General features: G+C 45.0%; 1 protein-coding gene and 1 long non-coding RNA gene across 5 annotated transcripts in view; both read right to left on the bottom strand.

The window, feature by feature from the left end:
• The window catches only part of CHD7 (chromodomain helicase DNA binding protein 7), a 190,814-nt gene that overhangs the window by 141,398 nt on the left and 25,628 nt on the right, over nucleotides 1-23,788 (bottom strand). The window lies entirely within an intron of this gene.
• The window catches only part of LOC145713452 (uncharacterized), a 30,355-nt gene continuing 9,189 nt past the window's right edge, over nucleotides 2,623-23,788 (bottom strand). Inside the window, exon 2 of the long non-coding RNA XR_014136527.1 lies at nucleotides 2,623-23,462. This is a non-coding gene — a long non-coding RNA (uncharacterized LOC145713452). The remainder of the gene's footprint in view (nucleotides 23,463-23,788) is intronic.

The following is a 23,788-nucleotide window of genomic DNA, read 5'->3' as shown; positions in this document are numbered from 1 at the left end:
TCAGCAGAGGAGGTGAAGAGACGGCAGGCCGCAGTGTAGACTGATCAAGGACTGGGCTCTGTCTACTCCACGTGAAAGAAATGGGATTGTGTTCAAACACAAGTCACACAACCTTGTGAAAATCCCCAAGTCTCTCTGCCACCGTAGAAAATGGGGATAATAATAGCATTTACTCCAAAGGGTTATTAAAATTTAAGTGCATTAATATTTGTAAAGCACTTAGAACAGCATCTGCCACATGGTAAGCACTATATAAGCATTTGTTAGATAAAACAGTAACACTGACAGGAAGAGACACAGGCGGTGAGAGGTCCAAGGAGAGACACAGAAAAAAGGGGGACAATTAAGGGCACGAGTCTCTGAGGAGAGGGCAGGAGTGGGAGAAGACCCACACCTCTTCCACTGGCACAAGCAGAAGGATGGGTACAGATGCAAAGTTAATAATAAGCGAACGTGGTTTCAGTCCCATGGCTTTGAGTGGCTTGTTCAATTTCGAGACAGGCAGGAGTCATGAGGTGGAAGTTTGAAAAAAAGAAATTGAAGACACAAATAAGTGGAAAGATATTACTGTGCTCATGGACTGGAAGGGTTAATGTTATTAAAATGTCCACACTACCCAAAGCTATCAAAAGTCCAACGGCATTTTTCACAGAAATAGAACAATCACAACATTTGCACGGAACCACCAAATATCCTGCAAATAACAGACCAAAGTGGCATGTTCACGGGGCACTACGGACCCACTAAGGTCTGAGACCAACTCTGAAATGACATCAGCTTCCAGAAATGAAAATTCCACCTGTCTCTCATTCAAGTGGACTAAATTAGATTTATTTATAAAGCACAACACAGTCCCTGGCACATAATTAGTAGACAATGCAGATGATCAAACATTTTCTTCTTTAATGTGAGAAACTTAAATATGCAAAATATGTCAGCCAGGCTGTGTGGCCTCGGTCCAGTTAGTCAGCCTCTCTGGTTCTTGGTTCCTCATCTGGGCAGAAGGAAGTGGAGAGGTGGCCGCACAGAATGGCAAATACCCCACCACTCTAAGACACTAACCGAAGCACTTCGCAATTGGAAATGTGTTCAGTATAGCCGTCCTCTTCTGAAATTCACACTTCCAGTGATAGAAAAATAATCAAAACTCAAAAAAAGCACAGATAATTTTAAAAAGTGACTATACAGATAGACGGAACACACATATATTATGTAAACAATTCAGGAACTCTCGAGTTACTATTCTACAGGTTTCATTCTGAATTCATGGAAAAGTAAATCACTCTAAAGGTTTTAAGCTATGCTATTTAGAAAGATATACATTTTAGACGTGCCCCTTACTAAAACGTGGGCACCACCAGGAACTCGAGTAACTGCCCCGGTAAGGTAAATTAGCACCTGGTTTCGTGGTGAGATCAGGAAACCACCATACCTCAGAACACATTCACTTACAATGCTGTAACGGGGCATCCCAGGGAACCCCTCCGCTCCAGCCCACCTAGAGAAAGGGCACGCCAGGCGGTGGACACTTGGGGGCACCTCTCTATCAACAAGGCCTCAGAGGCTTGCCAGGTCCTTTCCTAAATGTCTAAAGCGTTGGTCCAAAGACCAAGCAGTCACCTACGGCAAATTTCTCAGAAGAATGAGACCTCACGCGATCCTTATTTCTAAACAAGGCTGGCAGCACACAATCTCTCCCTAATCACCAATAATATAAACTCTTGGCCACACAACTGTAATCCCTCCATTAAATTAACAACTTAACGGGTTCAGAATGTAACATGGCATCCTACGAAGCACCAAAGAACTGAATGCTAAATGTATTCTTCCCATTTCCCAATTATCTGCTCAACAAACTTGGGTGAGAAGTAACCTCTTTAACTTCCTTTTCCAAAAGCAAAATAGGTTAATGTCAGCTGTCATCTTCAGGGATGCTGTAAGGATAACTTCAGTTCAAATTCCTACCACAAATATGTTTAATATAAAAAATATATTAAAATTTTTCTTATGCACTATGATTAGTCTTGAAGGTCTAGCTTAGGACTCTTTCCTCAGATGCTCTAACTGTGCAGACAGAAAAACTCTCCCATCAAACACACACACACACACACACACACACACACACACACGCACACACAATTTCATCTTCAAGCCCTCCTTGACCTCAGCTTCCACGATTTTTATTGAAAACTTCCAGAAAAGATCACAGAACGTTTCTTTAAAACATCTCCTTCCCTAACAACCCACCATCAGTACGTTTCCCCGTATCTGGAATCTAGAAGGGCACTTCTGGGGTTTGCAGGGCGCAAGCCCACCAGGTCCCCTTCCTGGAGCCCCTCATTTTATTCCCAGCATTTATCACCATGGCTAAGATAAAGCGGATGCAGGCACATGCTTACAGAAGGAATAAAAAGTAAGAGCTCTTTTCAATAAATAATCCACAAAAATTCGAGTTTCTAGTTCTTGATATAGAAGGGCACACTGGAGACACCTGAATGTTGTATTTGCAAATCCCATCAACGGTTTCTGAATTTGTCCCAAAGCTTACCTCCCTCAATTTTACATATCCAGTAGCACTGGGCAGAACCTCCTTTCAACACAGTGTATGATTTCACATCAGCATTTTCTCATCTTTATCTTTTACTGGCCGTTATCAAAAATTAAGCTTATAAATGTTAAGTTTATTTACAAAATCATCACCTCTCATCAAAGATTAATGCTGCACAATTGTGACGTCTCTTCAACACTTTAGAGAAGCTTAAGACGGTCATAAGGAAAAATGAGAAGAAGGGAATATCACGGCCAGGGAGGGAGTAGAAGCAGCAGCATCTAGAAATTGGAGGAAAACCAGCTATGAAGACGGCCAGATCTGGCTCGAGCACTTTCTCTACTTCAGGCCAATTAAAGCATCTCTCTGGCCTTCAGCTTCCTCATCTATGAAAATATAAAAATAAGTGTTCCATCACCTCCCTCAAAGGGCTGCTTAGAAGTGATTTTACTGGATTGTCACACATGGCCATGAACAGAATGCCTTGCAACACAACAGTCGGTAAACGTTAATTGTTCTCCCCACATTCTGCACCAACCTTAACCTAGTCATCTAGGTTTCCTTGCTCCCAGTTTCACTCCCAAACATACCAGGCGTGTCCACAGGAGCGGACAGCACCAATGTCCAACGGTATTCCACCAAGTGCTGAGCTCTTCTGCCATATTAAGAACCAAAAACTCCTTTTAAAAATCACCACCACAGAAGCCTGTTGCCTTGCCAGGGCAGAGACAGGGCAGGCAAAAAAGGACAAGCAGACTGCAGAGCAAGTCCCTGGACGGACACCTTCACAGACGATGAAGGAAATCCTGCTTTCGTGCATCTGGGATCTGGGAATCACAGGATCGTGAGTGCTAAAAGACTCAAGACCTAATCCAATCACTTGACCTCACGGAGAAACAGTGAGAAGGTAAATGCTTTGTTCAAGGTCATTCAGCTAATCAGAGAGACAATGAAGACCCACAGCCCCGCGTCTCTCGCTCCAAGACTCGTGCTGGTTCCCGCTGCAATAAATACCCGAAACGGTTAAACAATGTATCCCCTTACATTGGGGGATACATTGGGAAAATGTTAACAGAAGATTGAGGGAATGCAATTTTAAAAGAGTACATCCAAACAGCATCTAGGGAGGAAGCTCAAGTCATCACTTGAAGCAATTCCAAAGAAGGTGGCATTCGAAAAATGTTCTGTTCTAACCGTTGGCATTATCACTGAACGTGGTGTTGTGCCTCCAAGGTCACTATGCTGAAGGAAACAACATTCATTTGCATAACTTCTGGTGTATTAAGTCAACTATGTCATGAGAATTTTTTTCTTTTAACCAGCAGAGTAGGTGCTTCCCCAAAACGTTGCTGAGTGCTAAGCCCTTCTACACACACAGCTCTGTGCCCTCTACGCATCATGTCTATATGGCCTGCATCTTCCTGGATGGCAGTTAATGCCATAAAACCATTCAACTCAAGGTAAATGGAGAAATCATTTGTGTGACTGAGTTGCAAGCTTTTTCCAAAGAACACCATTTTTACTGGGAAAAAAAAAAAAACTAACAAACTCTGGTTATTCAGATTTGAGTGTGTGGCATTTTCTCAAAAATGAACAAAATAACTCTGTCATTTAAGGAAAACAATTGAAAGTTTTGTTGCCAACGATTGAGGTTGAGCTTACAAGCAAAAATCAGAATTTTGGAAAATCTGGATCCACCATCACGAACTTGACAACTTCCCGATACTTAAAGAATTTTTTGATTAGATAGGTAGCGAGAGGAACAAATAAGTTTTTAAAAATACTGTATAATGAAATGTGTCAACATCTGAAAGATTTATGTAACTCACTGAACCAATACTTTCCAAATTACCAATGCATGATGTTACAAAACCACACACACAGATAAAAGACCCGTTCGAAGTGCAAGATACAGCCAGGCATTTTCATGAAACCAAATACAAAAATTTCACTGGTATGACTTCAGACTCCACATTGCAACTAACCTTCAAAAAACTACTCCTTATAGTTTTAGGGTAGCATAAAATTATCTAAAAAGGCCATTCAAATATTCATCCCTTTTCGATTACAAATCTGCATGCCACATTTTCTTCATGTTCTTCAACCAAAACAACATCTTACAACAGATGGAATACAGAAGCAGCTATCAAATTCTAACAGTCTTCTCTTGGGCCAGGCAGTAAAGACATTTACAAAAACATAAAGACCAACACCCTCATTGTCACCAGACTTTTGCTTAGGAAAACACTTAGTTTTCGTAAAAATTACCCATAATGTATTATTGGTCAACAGCATCACCGAAAAATGCAACATACACACTTAAAACTTACACATCATAAAACATTTTGACATGGCAAAACAAAAAACAAAACAAACAAAACAAAAGACCTTCCAAATATGAAAATACGATACCCTGGACACGGAGGGCACGGCCACAAGTTTTACCCGTGGAGAACTAGAAACTCAGTAATTACCACTGCCACAATCACCAAAAAAGCCGCAGATATCCTTGACAAGGGAGAGCCAGAATAAGGAGGCACAGACTATCACGAAGGCTACTTGGCTAAAATGCCTGGCTTTCAAGAGAAGTTGGGGCAGGGAATGGAGAGGAGAGAAAGTTCCAGAGCCAGCAAATCAAATGACTAGGCAGCGTCCAGTAGAGAAACAGAAGGGAATGCCTTGCTTTTGCTTTATAGCTTACTATGAAAAGACTTTAACTTTCACCCATTTGTTCTTTTTACAAGAATGAGACATTCACACTCCTGTTCTCACTGCTTTGTGCGAAGATCAGAGAAGGACCCACAGCTTTTTTTTTTTTTTTTTTAATGTGTGTATCTCCGTTAGCTTCAATAACCCTAGGAGACAAGCAGTACAAATATCATTCCATTTGCAGATGGCGAAACTGAGTCTTGAGAGTTTAAAGACTGCCACAGTCGGGTGAAAGACCCAATATCCCTACCCCGAGTCTTCTGGACTCTTGTTTGATCTCTCTTCCACACCCCGCTGGGACACTTGTTCTCCAAGTGTGTTCCTGCACCAGCAGCATCAACAACTTGGGGAACTTGTTAGATATGTGACTTCTCAGGCCAACCCAGCCCTACTAACTTTGAAATTCTTGGGGTGAGGCCCAGCAATCTGTATTTTACAAAGCCTTACAGGTCATTCCAGTGTATGAACGGATGGTCTAGAAACAGTGACACCCCAGGTAGACACCCATCTGCCAGGACAATTGTGTAAATAATACGAACGAACAACTTTAAACCAATACCATACAGCTGGAACTGCCATAACAAAACACCACGGACTGAACGGTTTCAACAGAATGTACTTCTCACAGCTCTGGGGGCCTGAAGTCCAAGATCAAGGAACCAGCAGGATAGGCTTCATTCTGAGCCCTCTTCTCCTAGCTTGTATGTGGCCATCATCTCATCCTGTGCTCACAAGACCTCTTTGTGCACACAAAGAGAAAAATCTTTGTCCTCCTCTTCTTATAAGGCCATCAATCCTATTGGATTCAGGTCCCAACCATATGACTTCATTTAACCTTTATTATCTCCATAAGGGCCCTATTTCCAAATATAGTCACATTGAGATTGGGGCTTCAACATATAAATTGGGGGGGGGGGGGGGGGGGCAAAATTCAGTCCCTAACCAACTTCAGAAGGAAAATGTTCAGGTCCCATGTAAAGGTTGATGCTGCTGGTCCCGGACCTCACCTGCAGAACGCGCGACACGAAGGCTCAAAGAGACAGACGTTTGCTTGGAAAAGCAGCAACTGCCGTGGGAATCCCAGAACTGATCCAAAGCAGCTGAGGAAGACCCACGGGGATTTCCACGGGAAGACAGGAGCCAGGGAAAGTCATTTCCCACGCTGGTGCCTAATGTTGACCGATAGTGGTAAACATTTATGCAGCCAGTTGCCTACACACCAGGCTGTGTGGTGAGACTGCAGGTGTACTCGTTCGTGTAATCCGTGTCACCCCCGTTACAGGAACGGAAACAGGGGGGCCTGAAGGTTAAGCAGCCTGCCAAGGAGCCACACTGCTGGCAAGAGGCGGCAATGGGAATAATCCCCAAGACAGTGAACCCCCACTCTCTACTAGAAGGGAGACGAGAGCACAGGCAGGCATCTGACCTTCAACCAGAGAGGGCGACCCCAGGTGCCAGAGGCCATCCGCACAACGGCGTACAGGACAGCTGTTAAGGAAACACAAAAGACCAACACACGCAAGGAAAGATACTCGACTGCGCTCATAATCAAAGCGCACCTATCAAACTGGCAAAGGACAATAACGTCCTGAGTCAGCAAGTGCAGAAAACATGGGCAACTCCCAGACCACTGAAAAGATTATGAAATGATGTGGCCTTTCAGGGCAATCCAGGAACACACACCATACAGAAAAAGGACACAGCCTGTGACCCCATGATAATCGTTTCTAGAAATGTCTCCTAAAGGTGCAGGGAGATGTGTGTGAAGGGCGAATCTTTACGGCAGCAACGTTTTCAATAGTGAAACACTAGAAATGACCTATATGTCCATTAAAGGAGGACAGGTAAGTGAAGTTACATGATACAGGATGTCACCATTTGAGCTACCTGAAAAGACAAGGTACAGCAGCTCTGTGTGTTGATAGGAAAGGATCAGCCACGGTATTCTGAAAAAGGGGAATTACACATGTATGATACATTCACAGCGTGGAAACCTATCTCCCATTAAAAGGCCTAGGGGAATAATTAATGTACCTACGTTTACTGGTCATGGGGGCTTTCACTTTCTACTTTCTACATACTTTGCGGTGTAAAATAGTTTGGCACAAGCATCCTTACAATCAGTCCGATGTTAGAAAAAATTTTGTTACGATTTTTCCCCCACGTCAAATGGATCTAGCCTCCATCCAAGTTCTGCTAGCTGGTAACCTTGGCCGGGTTACTAAATCTCACGAGGCCTCGATTTTCTCATAGGTAAGCAGGAACGCCTGTGGGGAACAAGGACACCTGTTGTCTGCTCGCAGGATATATCCTCGGCTTTCCTTCACAGTGTTCCCCAGAGCACTACACACATACCCCCGCGTGTTGTGACGAGGGTCTGTCGAGCTGAGATCTCCTTGAGGGCAGGTCCGTGTGCCCTGCCCTGTGCACCCCTATTGTCTCAGGGCCCCCAGAATGACTACTACAAAGAGCGGATCAAGCAGTAATTCACGAACAAGACAAGCAACAGCGAGCATATTTAACCAACACTAATAAGAATGTGTCAGTCTGATATTTCGCTTTCAAGAGAATTTGGGGGAAAAAAATTATGAATCCTTGAAACCTCAGACACATTCCAAATATTTTAAAGGTATAAAACGGACCTACCTAAGTTTCTTAATTGTGGAGGTTCAAAATGAATGATGCCCAAATTTTCCACATTCCTGCTTTGAAAGATTAAAAACACATTTCAGTCCACTCATCTGAAATCATAATTTAGACTTATCTGAATCAGAAAGACAGTCTGTCATCTCCACAGTTCCCTATTCCGAGGGTGGCAGATTCTTTCCCATATCCAAACAGTGTCACCCAGTTACTCAAGTTATGGTCTACAACGCGAGACGCTACACACAAACGTACAAACTTAAATCAGTCAACTTTTACAGCTGGTTACTCCACACTTCCTCATCCGCTGCAAGGCTACGGTTTAACTACAGAGCCACCTGAGTGGCAGTGTGACAAAGAGGAAAGTACTAACGAAGAAGTTGGGACTCACCACGCTCCCCTGTCTGTGTCAAGACCATAGTAACGCCCTCTCTCCGGATAAACAAAACACGCAGTGAGATGAAAGTGACGTAATTTTGAGTTCTCAGAAAAGCCCTACACAAAGAGGTAGTGCCAAGTCTAATAACTAACCGAAGTGTTTACATCACAACCAAAAGTAACTAAATGAGTACACTACAATGGCACACTTTCCTTCATTTTCGAGCAGGCAAATCACTGTATGTCTAACGTGACAATAAACTAAGGTTGAGAATGGAATTCTAACAATTTCCTTTTCAGGACAGAATGTAGCACCTTCATCAAGTGACCAAACTAAACATCACCAGTAAACGAGACGAGGAGATGTCATGTGCCCCAATGTGACACCCTGAGGAAAGAAACGCCATCACCTATGCATTACTCTGGTCAGAAGAGGCTTAACCTAAATCTAAACGGGAGGAGAGGGGCGCCTGGGTGGTTCAGTCGGTTAAGGGTCTGACTTTAGCTCAGGTCATGACCTTGCAGTTCATGAGTTCGAGTCCCGCCTCAGGCTCTGTGTTGACAGCCTGGAGCCTGCTTCGGATTCTGTGTCTCCCCTGCTCTCTGCCCCTCCACCTCTCTCTCTCTCTCTCTCGCTCTCTCTCTCTCTCAAAATAAAAATAAAACATTGGAAAAAAATTTTTTAATATATAAACAGGAGAGGGAAAAATCTAATTTGCTATTCAGATTGCTATTTTGGCCATCTCAAAGAGATATCTAATTTCCGAAAGCCACTACAGTATAACAATATTTGCTGTCTTTCACGAAGTTTTGTCTGCTGTATTCATGCCAAAAACTATGTGCTACAAAAAAGCAAACCAATGACACCTTCCCTCCAACGATGAACTTCCATATACCTGCACGCAACAAATATTTATTGAGCACCTGCCATATTCAAACGCTGTTCTAGGCACTAAGGATGCATCAGGAAACATCGCAGACGACAATCCCCCCCTTCATGGAGCTGACCTGCATTCTAGTGAGCACAGAGTCAAACAGAGTAAATAACTAAAACGTACATAAGTAATTAAAAGGCAAAACAAGAGAAAAACTAGAGCACAGAAGGGGGATCAGTAGTTGAAAGGAAGGGGTGTGATTTTTTTTTTTTTCCATTTTATTTCAGATAGAGAGCAGGGGAGAGGGGCAGAGGGAGAGACAAAGAATGTTCAGCAGGCTCCACGTTCAGCACGGAGCCCGATGCGGGGCTCAATCCCACCACCGTGAGCTCATGACCTGAGTCCAAAGCAAGAGGCGGACCCTCAACCGACTGAGTCATCCAGGCGCCCCTGAAGGGGTGTAATTTTAAAGTGGGCAGTGCAGGGAAGCCTCCCAGGGAAAAGGACCGTGAGGATGTGGAAGGAGCTGAGGAGACAGCCGGATGCCCAAGAGGATTGCTCCCGATGGCGGGGGAAACCAAGTGCAGAGGCCGTGCGCTTCTGATCCCAAGGAGCCACCAGAGCGTCTCTGGGGGCAGCCACCGCTCAGAGGGCAGCAAGGAGGAAGCTGAGCCGAGGAAACTCTTCGGGCATCTCTCTGTTGGAAACAGACTGCCCGTGGAAAAGGCAGACGGCGAGCCCCTGCTGCGGTCCCGCCGGCAGGAAGAAGTGGCCCCTTAGGCAGGGTGGTGGACGCGGAGAGACAAGTGGTCACACCTGCACACGCTCTGAAGGCGGAGCCGACAGCCTGAGGATGAATCCGACGCAGTAGATGAGAGAGGGGGGAGGCCAAGGAATTCCAAGGTCTCCATCAGGACCTCGGTGTGATAAAGGCTGTGAAAGCAGTGCTGGTGGAAAGCACCCACGGGATGCCGTCTCACCGTGCACCACAGTCCTATGAAGTAGGCTGTGCAAGGTCAGTGTTCCCACCTTTGAAAATGCAGGAAGGAGCAGGAATGAGGCCTGAACGGTAAGTGGTTTGTCCATATATAGGAGCATTGGAAATAAAACAGGAGCCTGGATTTCCTTCCCAAGTCTAGGGGTTTTTCCATTGTACCATGTAGCTGGTTTTTTTGTTTGTTTCTTTCTTTCTTTTTTTTTTTAAAGGTAGCATGTTACCATATACAAAACCTACAGAAAACGGAGAAGCCTTGTCCCGGGGATTTCAACGGCTCGCTTGTATCTAAGGACTCACTAACGTGAAGTCTTCCACAGCCAGAGGCCGGGGAATGCCGTTTACCAAACTGTCAGGTGTATACGGGGCCATCTGTGTGCTAAGAAGCTCCCTGATGTAGCCGGGCTCTAGCTGGTTCTGTGAAGAGTACACACAACTAGGAGAACAGCAGTAGGTCATGTGTCCACATTAATAGAAAATGCACCCCAAAAGTTAGCCCCACAGAGTCAGCACTCAACCCTGATCTCTTCTAGGAAGCATATCACGTCTGTTGCTGCCGTTTCTTAATATCACCTGCAAAACCCTAATGTCTCTCTCCAGTGACATTTCTCACTGATCACAGGACACGTGCATTTACCTACCCTGGAAACTCAAAAAGCAAAGGTTTCCAACAGACTATTTCTCCGGCTCCTCTGTCACCACCAGCATCCCTTTTCCCCGCCCACTGTGCCAGCTGCAGCCTCCATGCCTACCCTCACCTGTACCAGCCTGAGTCCTTCCATCCATTCGTTCCCTGAGCACCTCTCTGATGGCAGCTAAGCCTGTTCTAGGCACTCAGATTCCCGTTTCCCTGCCGGGACACAAGGAACACTAATTACGAGTGGGTAAGTGTTATGAAAGCGGAACAGGAGGCTGAGGCCGAGGAACAGGGACAGGGGCTACAGCCACGGCGGGCCTCCCTGAGTGCCCACCAGAGGGGAAGGAGGGGCAGGAAGCAGTCAGGTGAGGGAAGGCAGGTGGGTAGGGCTCCAGGCAGGGGAGTGGTTCATCCTGCACCTGAGGCAGAGAGAGTGCAGCACAGGCAAGGAGGGCAGAGCAGCTAACCAGAAAGGCCAGGGAACAAGTCCGGCAGGGCCAAGGGGTGAGAGTGCCTGAGAAATGACGTCAAAACTCCTGGCCTGTGTGAAGGTAATGAGAAGGTGATACAGGGTATTGAGCAGAGAAGTGAAAAGATCAGGCTTGGGGGGGGAAGAGTCATCTTAATTACAATGTGATATTTTTTCCATGATTTCTCGTACAATCTGTTTGTTCACCCGTCACGGCAGCAGCTCTAGAAGAGCTCCTCCTCAGCTCTGGCCACCTCCTCCAAAGCCTCTAGCCTCCAGACACTGGCCACACCGCCACCCCGTAGAGAACACTGCCTTCGCAAGTAAAACAAAGTTTTGATCCTGTCGTTGTCATTTCGGGATTGTGACTGCTCCTGAAATAAAACTAGGCCTACTGATCCTAGCTGTACAGTAAATGCCCGTCACCCACCACACTCTAGAAGAAAACATGCTTACAAATCACTCCACAAACACAGCACCACTTTTAAATTAAAACAAGCGAAAACTTCCTTTAAATGTTCACACAAGCTTCTATAGCAATTTGGAAGGAACTGTTTCCTTTCAGGGATACATACTGAAATATTTTTCTTTTTTTTTTTTTTTTTAAGTTTATTCATTTGGAGGCAGAGAGCACATGCACGCTAGGGAGGAGCAGAGAGGGGGTGGGGAGAGAGAGAATCCCAAGCAGGCTCCCCGCTGTCTGCTCAGATCCTGACGCAGGGCTCAATCCCACAATCTGTGAGATCATGACCTGAGCTGAACTCAAGGGTCAGACGCTCAGCCGACTGAGCCACCCAGGCGCCCCACGAAATATTTTAAAATAAAATACTATCTGCCTAAGATTGCCTTCTAAGTAGTACCGAACAGGGCGGAAGCTGGCGAGTATGTGAATGGAGTAGGTCTGGCTGTGACGTCTGATTCTACTGTTCTGTCTCCTTATGTGTGTTAGAAAGGTTCCACTAGTAGACCTCAAAGTACTCAAGGTCTCCACCAAGCCCTCTTCTTTTGTTCTGTTACCTTTCCCTGTGAAATAGGATGTTGCTTAGGATGATAACAGATATAACCCTCAGAGATTAAACTATAGTGATCTGTCAACAAACATTTCAAAAGAGAAAACTGTAATTTTAGAGCAAATAGCTCAATGAAGCATTTGGGCTTATTTTTTAAGACCAGTCCTGCCTAGGGGTGCCTGCGTGGCTCACTTGGATGAGCGTCTGACTCTTGATTTCGGCTGAGGTCATGATCTCACGGTGACAGTGTGGAGCCTGCTTGGGATTCTCTGCCCCTGTCCCCAGACTAGCTCTATCTCAAAATAAGTAAACTAAAAAAACAAACCAGTCCTGCCTAAATATCTTCCTTCCACCGAAATGATTTTAGCCAAACAAATCTTACCACTACAGATTTCTAAAGCTGCAGATGATCTGTTAATAGATACTTATGCATTTCAAAATTACCTTCGTACATCAACCTCCATATTTTCTACTTCGTGTGTGACTCCCAACTCTCTATATAAAAAGTGGTCAGTGAACATGGTCAGCCCGCTTACAGAATCACTGACTTTCAGGGTTGGAAAGGACATTCAAGGCTCCCTACTCAACCAGCCATTTGATGTTTTCAACTTGAGATTCACATGCATATGTACTCTGATACGCTTGATACGTGACTGAACACTTCATACTACGTATGTTACATTCAGCAGGAAATGTGGAGGGCCGGGAAAGCTTGCTTGATCCACGATGGCAGATCAACAACTGGTGCCTTCCTGGTATCGCAGTCTAAATAATTATCACTCGAGGAAATAAAATAACGCCAACATGTCTCCGTGTCGTGTTAGAGCTCCTACTGTAGGCAATTACAGGCTACAGGAAAAACCTGTGCCCAGCACCCTCCAAACAGCGTGCTTCACCATGCTGTGCTCGGTTGTGGGGGCTTCCCCACAATTAGCCTGAGGAATAACACCACCCCCACTCCTCGCTCCACGTTTAAAGTCGAAGTCATCAAATAACGGAAGATTTCATTACCACCCTGTACTGACACAGACCAGTATTAATTATTATTTGAATTAACCTCTGAGCCATGGTTTTCATCAGTACTCAGAAAAGACAGGGACAATTTCTAATTACATGCCACCCTCATTATAAGTCACAAGGCCGCAAGGCTGTGTCTGATGAGGCTGCCACCCTCCGCCACAAAACCGCTTTGGACCTCCATCGCCGAACATTCTCGTCGCCTCCGTGCAGAAATGGACCTCGGCGCTCAGAGACGCTTTCCCTGGCAGTTACGGTTCTCCTTCAAAATTGCGATGGGGGCCTGTGCATAAGTGTGTTAGCAGAAGCCCTTAATGCAAGGTGAGCAGTATCCAGTGCTGACACCTCACTACACAGCTGAGTGGCCCCGGTCCCCCCACATCTGCACCTGTCAACAGGACGTCGGAGCAAAACGCGCTAGAAGTAAAGGAGATGCTGTGCTATCACACCGATCGTGTCCACCACACGTTCACTGGTTCTATTCTATTTCGCATAAAAATAATGTCTCACGGGCGCCTGCATGGCTCAGTCGGTTAAGCGTCTGACTCTCGATCTCGCCTCAGGTCAGGATCTCATGGTTCAGGGGTTCGTGCCTCGTGCTGGGCTCTGCGCTGACAGCGTGGAGCCTGCTCGGGACTCTCTCTCTCCCTCTTCAAGCCCTCTCTCTCAAAAACATTTAGAAAAAATAATAAGAAGAAGAATCTCTCGCGGCATCTGCGTGGCTCGGTCGGTGAAGCGTCCGACTTTGGCTCAGGTCATGATCTCATCACGGTTCCTGAGTTTGAGCCCCACGTCGGGCTCTGTGCTGACAGCTCGGAGCCGGGAGCCTGCTTTGATTCTGTGTCTCCCTCTGTCTCTGCCCCTCCCCCCATTTGCGCTGTCTCTCCCACTCTCAAAAATAAACATTAAAAAAAATTTTTTTTAATAACAACAACAATACCTCATATGGCAAGGAACAAATTCCAGTGGTACAGAGGAGTAAAAATCGAAAGACGAGTTTTATTTCTGTCTTCTACCACGAACTTAACCATTTCTTACGGGCCCTCCTCCGGCCCATTAGTGCACATGCACTAATGAGTGTGTCCGCACTCATCAAGTACTGTCCCCAGCATTCTGAGGCAGCGGTTTAGGAGGTGGACGTCACAGCCACCCATCAACATCCCAGCTGGAGCGGTTCCTCAGGGAGGTTCGGTGCTGCCCTCTTCCAACCACACTGCCCTTTGCGGCACACCTTTATCTATTCTTAGCAAAATGCACCATTTTTAAATCCTGAAAGTGTCAGGTTAATCATCTGTGACACAAATATTCACATTTAAAATATCTCAAGATTAAGGATTCAGGCGTGGCATTATAGGATCCTTTTAAGGTCAACGGGAACGGAGGGCAGATAAAAACAGATCTATGTTCTCGACAAAGATACGGAGTTTCTGAATTTTGATTAGAACTTGATTTCAAACTTGACAAAAGTCACTGGTACAGCCACTGTGAAAAACAGTATGAGATTCCTCAAAAAATTAAAAACAGAAATACCATGATCCATGATCCAGAAATTCCACTACTGGGTATTTACCCAAGGAAAATGAAAACACTAATTTGAAATGATCCAAGAACCCCTACGTTTACTGCAGCACTATATATTATCATATACGTAATAAAACATAAGAAGCAACCCAAGTGCCCATCAAAAGACCAATGAAGAAAGATGTGATATGTATACACACACACACACACACACACACACACACACACACACACACACGGGAATACTAGTCCACTATAAAAAATGATGAGATCTTGCCATTTGTGATAGCACACATGGACCTCAACATGCATGACAAAGACAACGTGCATTTTACTTCTGCTGAGTAAATAAGTCAGAGAAAGACAGATACTGTATGATTTCACTTATATGTGGAATCTAAAAAACAAAACAAAAAGCAGAAACAGACCCATAAACACAGAGGATACACTGATGGTTGCCAGAAGGGATGGGGCTTGGGGAACGGGCAAAATGGGCACAGGGAGTGGGGCATGCAGGCTTCCAGTTATAGAACGAGGAATTCCCAGGGATGAAAGGCACACACATCAATGGTGCCGTCAGAGCGTGTGGTGACCAGTAGTAGCTACGCTTGTGGTGAGCACAGCATAATGTCTAAACCTGTCAAATCACTATGTTGCATACCTTGAAACTAACATAACATTGTGTATCAGCTATACTTAAAAAAAAATAAACCAGACGAAATCAACCGTATGCTACAGTGATAATTTACCAACTTTGGTACAGTGGGTATGGTGAAGAAAGACGTCATTTTCCACAAGAGAGAGAAAAGCGGCTGAAGTGACACATTCTGAGGACAATGGACTCATTTCTAGGAGAGACATGGCAGGTCATGGCATCTGTCCTCCACTGGTTCAAGGATGAGCGCGTGTGTTACTGAAGAGAGCACTGCTGTGGGGACCAACATCATCAGGAAGACAAAGACCGATTTTTAAAATTAAAAGTCTACATAAGCGTTCCAATGAATTAAGAACAGGTATTTTGATACCTAAAATTTCTGTCAAGGATCCTACCTTCCCATTCCCCACTTTATCAACATAAGACAGCCTTTCATCTAAACAAGATGTAAAGAAAAAACTGGCATTTGGAGAATTCTTTCCCAGAAACCAAGAGTGAATTTTTGTAATCACTTCAAAAACAACTACCATAAACTAAGGAGATCAAAACCTGAAATTTAAAACAATCTCCAAAACTATTCCTGCCAACTTATATTTGTAAATCTCCAGTCTTAAATACCTCACTACTAATCACAAATTATAAATATTTGAATTTATACAAATTATTACTATAATTTAAACTCCTTTAAACTCTATAAGAAATCATCATCTTTAAATGTCAACGTCAGAGCACCTGGGTGGCTCAGTCTGTTAAGCATCTGATTTTAGCTCAAGTCATGATCTCGCAGTTAATGAGTTCAAGCCCTGCATCAGGCTCTGTGCTGACAGCTCAGAGCCTGGAGCCTGCTTCAGATTCTGTGTCTCCCTCTCTGCCCCTCCCCGACTCACACACACACTCTCTCTCTCAAAAATGAACATTTAAAACTTTTTTTAAAAATTAAAAAAAAAAAAAAAAGAATCGTAACTAAAGTTTCTTTCCACCCTTACAGATTCCATTTCTATATAAAATCTTAAACACTGCCAGGGAAGTGGGGGAGAGGGGGAGGTGCGCCTGGGTGGCTTAGTCATTAAGCATCTGACTTTGGCTCAGGTCATGATCTCACAGTTCATGAGTTCAAGTCCCACATGAAGTGAGCTCGAGCCCCACTTTGGATGAGCCAGGGCCCCGCTTCAGGTGAGCCCCACTTCTCTCTCTCCCTCTCTCTCCCCATCTCTGCCTCTCTCTCTCTCTCACGCCCTCTCTCTCTCTCTCAAAAATGACAACAACAACAGCAACAAACTTAAACATGAGAGGCCTAGGTGGCTCAATCAGTTGAGCATCTGATCCTTGATTTCAGCTCAGGTCACGAACTCACAGTTCGTGGGTTCAAGACTCTCTGAGCTGACAGCATGAAGTCTACTTGGGATTCTCTGTCTCCCTCAGTCTCTACCTCTCCCCTGCTCACTCATGCGCAGACATACATGCACACACTGTCTTTCTCTCTCAAAAATAAATAAAAATTAAAACTTTAACTTGTACTGGATGCCAGCCACACCGCACTAGGTCCTAGGAGCAGAGAGTAAATAAGAATCTCTCGATGAACTCAGTCTAGTGAGAAGAGCAAAGAAAAAAGTAACAATGATACAATGTAATTTAGCACTGCGATAGTTATAAGGTGACAACTTTCACCTGAAAGTTTTTGTTTAATGTTCAATTAAACCAAAACCCATAAACCTACTCCTTTAGGATGTTTGCTGGCTTCTATGGGAACACAAAAATAGTATCAACAGGCTTCAGTGATTTTTACGCTATATTTACCTTCCCTACGACTTCTGACTTTACACTAAATTCTAGTCAGGCACACACAGGATTCCCTGCCTTAAGGGAATCTCCCATTTTTTCAAGCTAATCAAAATATGATGAGCTCCACCAAGCACCTTAGCTGCTTATTAGGGAATGGACAATACAACTCCCTATTTTAGAGATCAGAACTGAACCATTAACAGGCATAATCAGGAAGTTATTAATAACAAATATTATTACACTGCCTTCAAAGAGCTTATAACATAAAAGAAAACAGCCGTGGAAACCCATATGATTTCAGAAACTCGCAAAAGCAGCAGGCTGCAGGCAGAGACGGTGCACCAAGGACAGAGTAACGGGTCCTTCCGGGAACGGAAAGGGGGGCGAACACTCCACAGGGACACTCAAGTGACCCAAGGACAAGATGATGCCAGGTTTGCCTCTGCACCTCACGTGTGTGTTTACTTGTTTACCGACTGAATCATCTACGAGGAGACATGTGCCCCAAATAACTAGAAAGACAAGACAATGTACAATAGGGAGGCTGCATTCAGTTGGAAATAACTAGAAATGGCTTTGCAGAAGAGGTAGCGTTTGAAACGGAACTGGCAGACAAGCAGGATTTTGACAGGCCAAGATGGGCCTGACCGGACAAAAGGGTACCAGAAACAGGGCAAGCCAGAGCAAAGGCACCGAGGGGCAGAACGACTGTGTGTTCAGGGACCACGAGTCATCCGGGTGAGCCCGATGTGGGGACACGTTTAAGGAAGAGGAGGGGCCACGGTTAAAAGTTCGGTTGGCACTAATGGAAGACCTGAGCGCCAGGCGCAGGCGGGCAATTTGCCTCTCGAGAGGGAAACGCTTAGAAGGGCGTGCACGAGTGTGCAGCGGGGCACGCGGGCATCGCGGCGGCTTTTGCAACGTGCGCAGGTGGAGACGGGCGCGGGAGGCCTCAGCAACAGGCCGCAGAGGCGGCCGGCGGGCGCCGAGACGCGGGCGGGATCTGGGAGGCCGCGTCGCGGAGACAGAATCTACAGATGCACAAACTTGGACGACGATCTGGATGTGGGAAGGGAGGGAGGGGGAGGGAGAGAGAGAGACTGTCAAAGCAGAAGAGAGCGGAGCGGAGACTTGACCGGAAAGCAGAAGGGTAGGAAGCACGGGGCCGTGTTCAACGCCCGACACCCCGACGACACCCGACGCGCGGGCCTGGGGTCGTCCGTTGTCCTTCGGAGCCAACGAAACCAGCCCTCCTTACCTAATCCCCACGCCTCCTCTGTTGGTTTCGCCACGCCAAATCCTCCCCAGTTCCGACCAAAAGGCTGGGCTGCTTTCCGCACATGCCTTTCTTCCTCCCCTTTCTGACACCCTTTCTTCAAATCCTGCACAGAAGCCAACTCCGCCAGGTAGCCTCCCAACGCTTTCACTGGCCGCGAGTGACCAATGTTTACCGTCTTAACCCTCAGTGTTGGACTCGGACGTGAATTTGCAGGCACCCGGTCTCGCCACGGCCGACTGTCGACGTGAGCTGGGGTGAGTTATCAACAACTGCCCAATTCTGACAAGCGATTCTTCGTAATTACTGCTGAAATCCCTTAAAGTAAACTCTCATAGAAGGGTAACTTGTGGGGGTACCTGAGTGGCTCGGTTGGGTTGACCCTTGATTTTGGTTCGGGCCGCGATCTCACGGCTTGTGAGCTGGAGCCCGGCACCGGGCTCCGTGCTGGCTGTGCAGAGCCTGCTTGGGATTCTCTCTCTCCCTTCCCCTCTACTCCCCCCAACCCCTCTTGCTCTCTCTTGAAATAAATAAACTTAAAATTTTTTTTTTTAATGGAAAAAGAAGAGTAACTTGTAACCTTTTCCATTAATCCAACCCATTAATCAGTAAATGAGACATTGTTACCTTACAAGACATATCCAAGTTATTCTAAGTTATACCATTTCATGGGAAATGAGTGGATGACTTAAGAGTAAGACAGCAAATTATAATCTTCAAATGTAACTGGACTATAGCAGAGTCACTCAGAAGGAAAGCAGTCAAATTCCTTTCCATAGAGAGAGCTGCCATTCAGGAAAAGACTCCTACTGACTTGCAATATTTTAATTGAAATAACTATCAATAAATCTAGTTTTGTCAATATTTGCATATTTCAGCCTCTGAGGATGTAGGAACATACAAGTTCCAAGATGATATTAGCATTAAAAAGTGTTTATTGTCTGACTTTCTATCACAGATTCAGACAGAGCTCCTATGCAAAACCCTGATACTAACATGTATTTTCAAAGATCTTTGTAGATTAGCAAACAATTTTCAAAGAATTTCCCCTTTCCTCATATACTGAAATTGACTTTCAGCACACCGACATTTTTAAATGGCAAAATATTTTAGCCAACAGGTTTAAACTTCTTAAATCATGAAATCAGAGCTAAATTATTATACTTTTGTCCTCATAATTTGAAGATGAATGTGCTACGCTCCGATTTATCTTTTTATGTCTTACAGCTCCAATTCTCACTTTTCATTATGACTATTCAATAATTAGTGCAAGATCCTCTATTAGCAAGAAGTTCCATAACATGCAATCATGTAACAAGTGGTCTAGTGTCCCCCTATGTTTTCTCATTTCCTACAATGTCCAGACGTTGTTTTAACATACTTTCCATTTAGCATATTTTTCTATGTAATTATACGTGAAATTCTATCCAAGCACAAAAACACTGCCTGGTATCATAAATCCACTATTTTACCAAGTTTTTAAAAATATTAAATACTATGAATAAATAAATAAATAGATAAATAAATAAATACTATAAGTACGTGCCATGCTAAATTATTCCTAACTGCTTCCTGTGTGCTACCAACTTATTAAGCAATTCATAATGGCTCAACCACCTAATCCAAATTCAAATTTTAAGGGTGCCTGAGTTCAGTTGGTTAATAAGCATCTTGATTTCAGCTCAGGTTATCATCTTGCAGGCTCTGTGCTGACAGCTCCCGAAATAAACTTTAAAAATTAAAAAGAAAGAAGCGGCCGACTTCAGCCCAGGTCACGATCTCGCAGTCCGTGAGTTCGAGCCACGCGACGGGCTCTGTGCTGACAGCTCAGAGCCTGAAGCCTGTTTCAGATTCTGTGTCTCCCTCTCTCTGACCCTCCCCCGTTCATGCTTTGTCTCTCTCTGTCTCAAAAATAAATAAACATTAAAAAAAAATTTTTTTTTAATTAAAAAGAAAGAGAAAGAAGAGAAAAACTTGCCACATCACCCAACAGCAATCAGATCAAATGCACACAATCACCGCTGCATAAAAAGGTCTGTGTGTGTATTAGATACTCCATGATATGTGGTTAGATACTCCACGATATTGGAACTGCACAGCCAGGGTCCACCAAAAAAATGTAACTCACCCTTTCAGGATGCCCATGGTAGAAAAGAAAGGCCCTTGACTCTGTTTTGGAGTCATGAGGACTGGAATCGGGTACGTCTCATCCATCTCCTATGCATGTGGCTTTGGCTAAATCCTAAATTTCTTTTTCTATAAAATTTCATATGGATTATATGCCAGTGTGTGTTAAAGTGCCTGATAAGCAATAACACATGGTACGGATGTGACTTACTTTATTACATAACGTTGGCCAGTGCATACGGGTGGAAGCAAAGAATGATTATTACATGTGGCTTCTCTCTCCATTTTCTCTTCTGCATGTGTCTTTGTACTTTATATCTACATCTCAAAGAGTGGATGGTGTGCATTTCTCTAAAGTCCAAGCATCAAACTATTAGCAAGAATCCTGCCATTTTTGGCCTATGAGGTTTACCTGCAGATACTTTATCAAAAATTAGTAATATTCAGAAAATAGTTAGGAATAATGGAGCGTGGCACATGTTTACCACATTTAGTATTTTTTGCAAACTTGATAAAACAGTGAGTTGTCTTTCACGTGTAATTTCACGTTTAACCAAGTACCAAGTCTAAACCTCCAATGACTCCAATTTTTCAACAACACCCAACAATTTAGTATTTATCAACCCAGTGCTATGAAAGAAATAATCGTATTTACACATACACACCATTGTGTCCTCACTGAATTTATACCCTGGTTGAAGGGGCAAGGCATAAATAAGCAACCCCACTTCCTACTTTGTAGGGAAAACAGAAGTCCTCTGAAGGTTGAATATGCTCCGTAACATCCCCCCGCCCCCAGCCACTGCTCCTGCCTTCCTGTTACCACAGAACAGCCATGCTCTTCCAAGTTAAGGCTGGTCCTTCTACCTTTAGGCTCTAGCCCTCCTCCCTCCCCCCCCCCCCCACCAAGAATCTTACTCTATCAACTACCCTCTGCTCTCCCACAGAATCCTGTATACCCATCTCTCCAGTGGATCTTTCCCACTTGCCTCTACATACTTAAGTCTCTGCCATTTCATGGAGGGGGTGGGGAGGAAGAGGAGGAGGAGAAAGAAAGAAAGAAAGAAAGAAAGAAAGAAAGAAAGAAAGAAAGAAAGAAGAAAAGAAAAGAAAAGAAAAGAAAAGAAAAGAAAAGAAAAGAAAAGAAACGAAACGAAACGAAACAGAAAAAGCAGACAAATCTCACCTGGTTTGGAGGAGAGGGGAGAAAAAAGCTGATGGAGCTGCATGTTGGTGACTGGCCAGGGGCTGCTACTGTCAGCTGGGGGACCGCACAGTCCTTCACTACACCAGGGGCATGGGGAACAAGCAGGCATGAAAATCCAGGCAATGCACCACTAGGCTAAGCCATCTACCCTAGAGAAAGTGAATCTCTCATGAGTTTGCATAGGCGCCCCAGGGGGTAGGGCTGGCCCCATGAATGCAGTCACCCAGCTAGCCATTTCAGCAAAGCAGAAGAAACCCAGAAGTCACCCAGGATGCCTTCTTCCACCTATGCCTCCCCACATCCAATCTATCTTCAAACCGCATCGGTTTTGCCTGCTAAACCTGCCTCTGGCCGTATCCCCACAACTGCCACACTAGATCAGATCACTGTCGCCTCTCCCTAGGCTGGGCCACAGTCTTCCCCCACCATCTCCAGCCCCTCCATCTGTGTGCACAGCTCAACCAGAGCACTTGTGCCCCACTGTTCCCGTGCTACAGACCGAGCTCTCCCCAGTTCAGCCACCAAGCCTGCAGACAGGAGGACCTCAGCTCAAGCTTACCTCCCCCAGGTAAGTCAGTCTTTCCATATCTAAGTCCAATGCCCATTACCCACTCCATAGCTCCTCTCTCTCTCTTTTTTTTTAAGCCATTGTTATCGATTGCACTTCCACATGTTTGTGTGGTCACCTGATTATCCACCTATGCCACTAGCCTTGGGCGTCTGGCATAGTTCTGCCCACCTCTGTATCCGACACTCAGCATGGTGCTGACATTTACGTTTTTAAAGACTTTTTTTTTTAATTTTAAGTAATCTCTACGCCCAACATGAGGCTCGAACTCACAACCCTGAGATCAAGAGTCACAGGCTCCACTGACTGAGCCAACCAGGCACCCCAGCCCACATTCATAATTAACTTTTGTGGGTCAGCAAATAAGCATGAAACAACTAAATCTATAGCCAATACCTTTGGGAGACAAGATAAAATACATGATCAAGTACATGTGCGCTGAGGAAACACAAGGGAGACATTTTTCTATGAGTAGGTTTACTACAAAAAAAAAAGGGGGGGGGGGCGCAGGAGGGAGCATGAAGGAGAAAAAGCCCCAGGAGTGGGCACAGTTCAGAAAAGGAAATGAGGGTGGGTCACGCTGGAGAGGGAGGATGAGCTGGGACACAAGGCATGACAGGGGGGCGGGGGGGGGGGCGGGGGGGGGGGCAGGGTCTTGAAAGAGTAAGCAAACATTTGACACCGTAGATCCAGGAGCTGAGACACACTTAGATCAAGATTAATTTGGCAGAATGAAGTCTGTCACAGGAAGGAATCATGAGCTGTTTCAGAGATGAGGCAGAACCACAACAGATCGGACTTAATAACTGGCCGAGTGCTGTGAAGGAGAATGGTCTGGGCGACTGAAACCTGAAGAAGTTGTCCAAGATGGCGCCAGGATGGCAGGGCTGCTGGTGGGACGGCCCTTCCAGGAGGACTGCAACAACATGGTATTCGGCTTACACTCAAAGACGGGAGCGGAATATTAATGTTATGACGCAGCTAAACGAGAGGAGAGCTGAAGCCATGGTTCCAGTTACAGAAGCATTAGGAATCTGTCTTTTTCCCTGGGGGGAGAGAAGAGGGTGGGGGGTAGAGAATATAATTTCCACTGACAGAGTTTAAGCCAAATAGGAGTTTTAAAGAACTTATCCACAACAGCTGCTAAGACGTAAGTATTGTAACGGGGAAAACGAAAGTACAAACGGCCTTCTTTTCTTGTTTTGCTTTCTTCTGTTTCCCTACCTTGACCAATGACGGGAAGAGAAAGCAATGAGATTCTAACACATTCTCCCCTAGTCCCCCCATTTCAACACATCACCAGTCACCCGGCCAAAGGTATTTTATGCGAGGGTTGTGTACATTCACTGTGGAAGACAGTTGCAGCGATGGC

The sequence above is a fragment of the Panthera onca genome, chromosome F2 (assembly GCF_046562875.1).
Source record: "Panthera onca isolate mPanOnc1 chromosome F2, mPanOnc1 haplotype 2, whole genome shotgun sequence".
Taxonomy (NCBI): Eukaryota; Metazoa; Chordata; class Mammalia; order Carnivora; family Felidae; genus Panthera; species Panthera onca.
The sequence above is the reverse complement of the archived record's forward strand: the minus strand, read 5'-3'. Positions and strand labels throughout refer to the sequence as shown.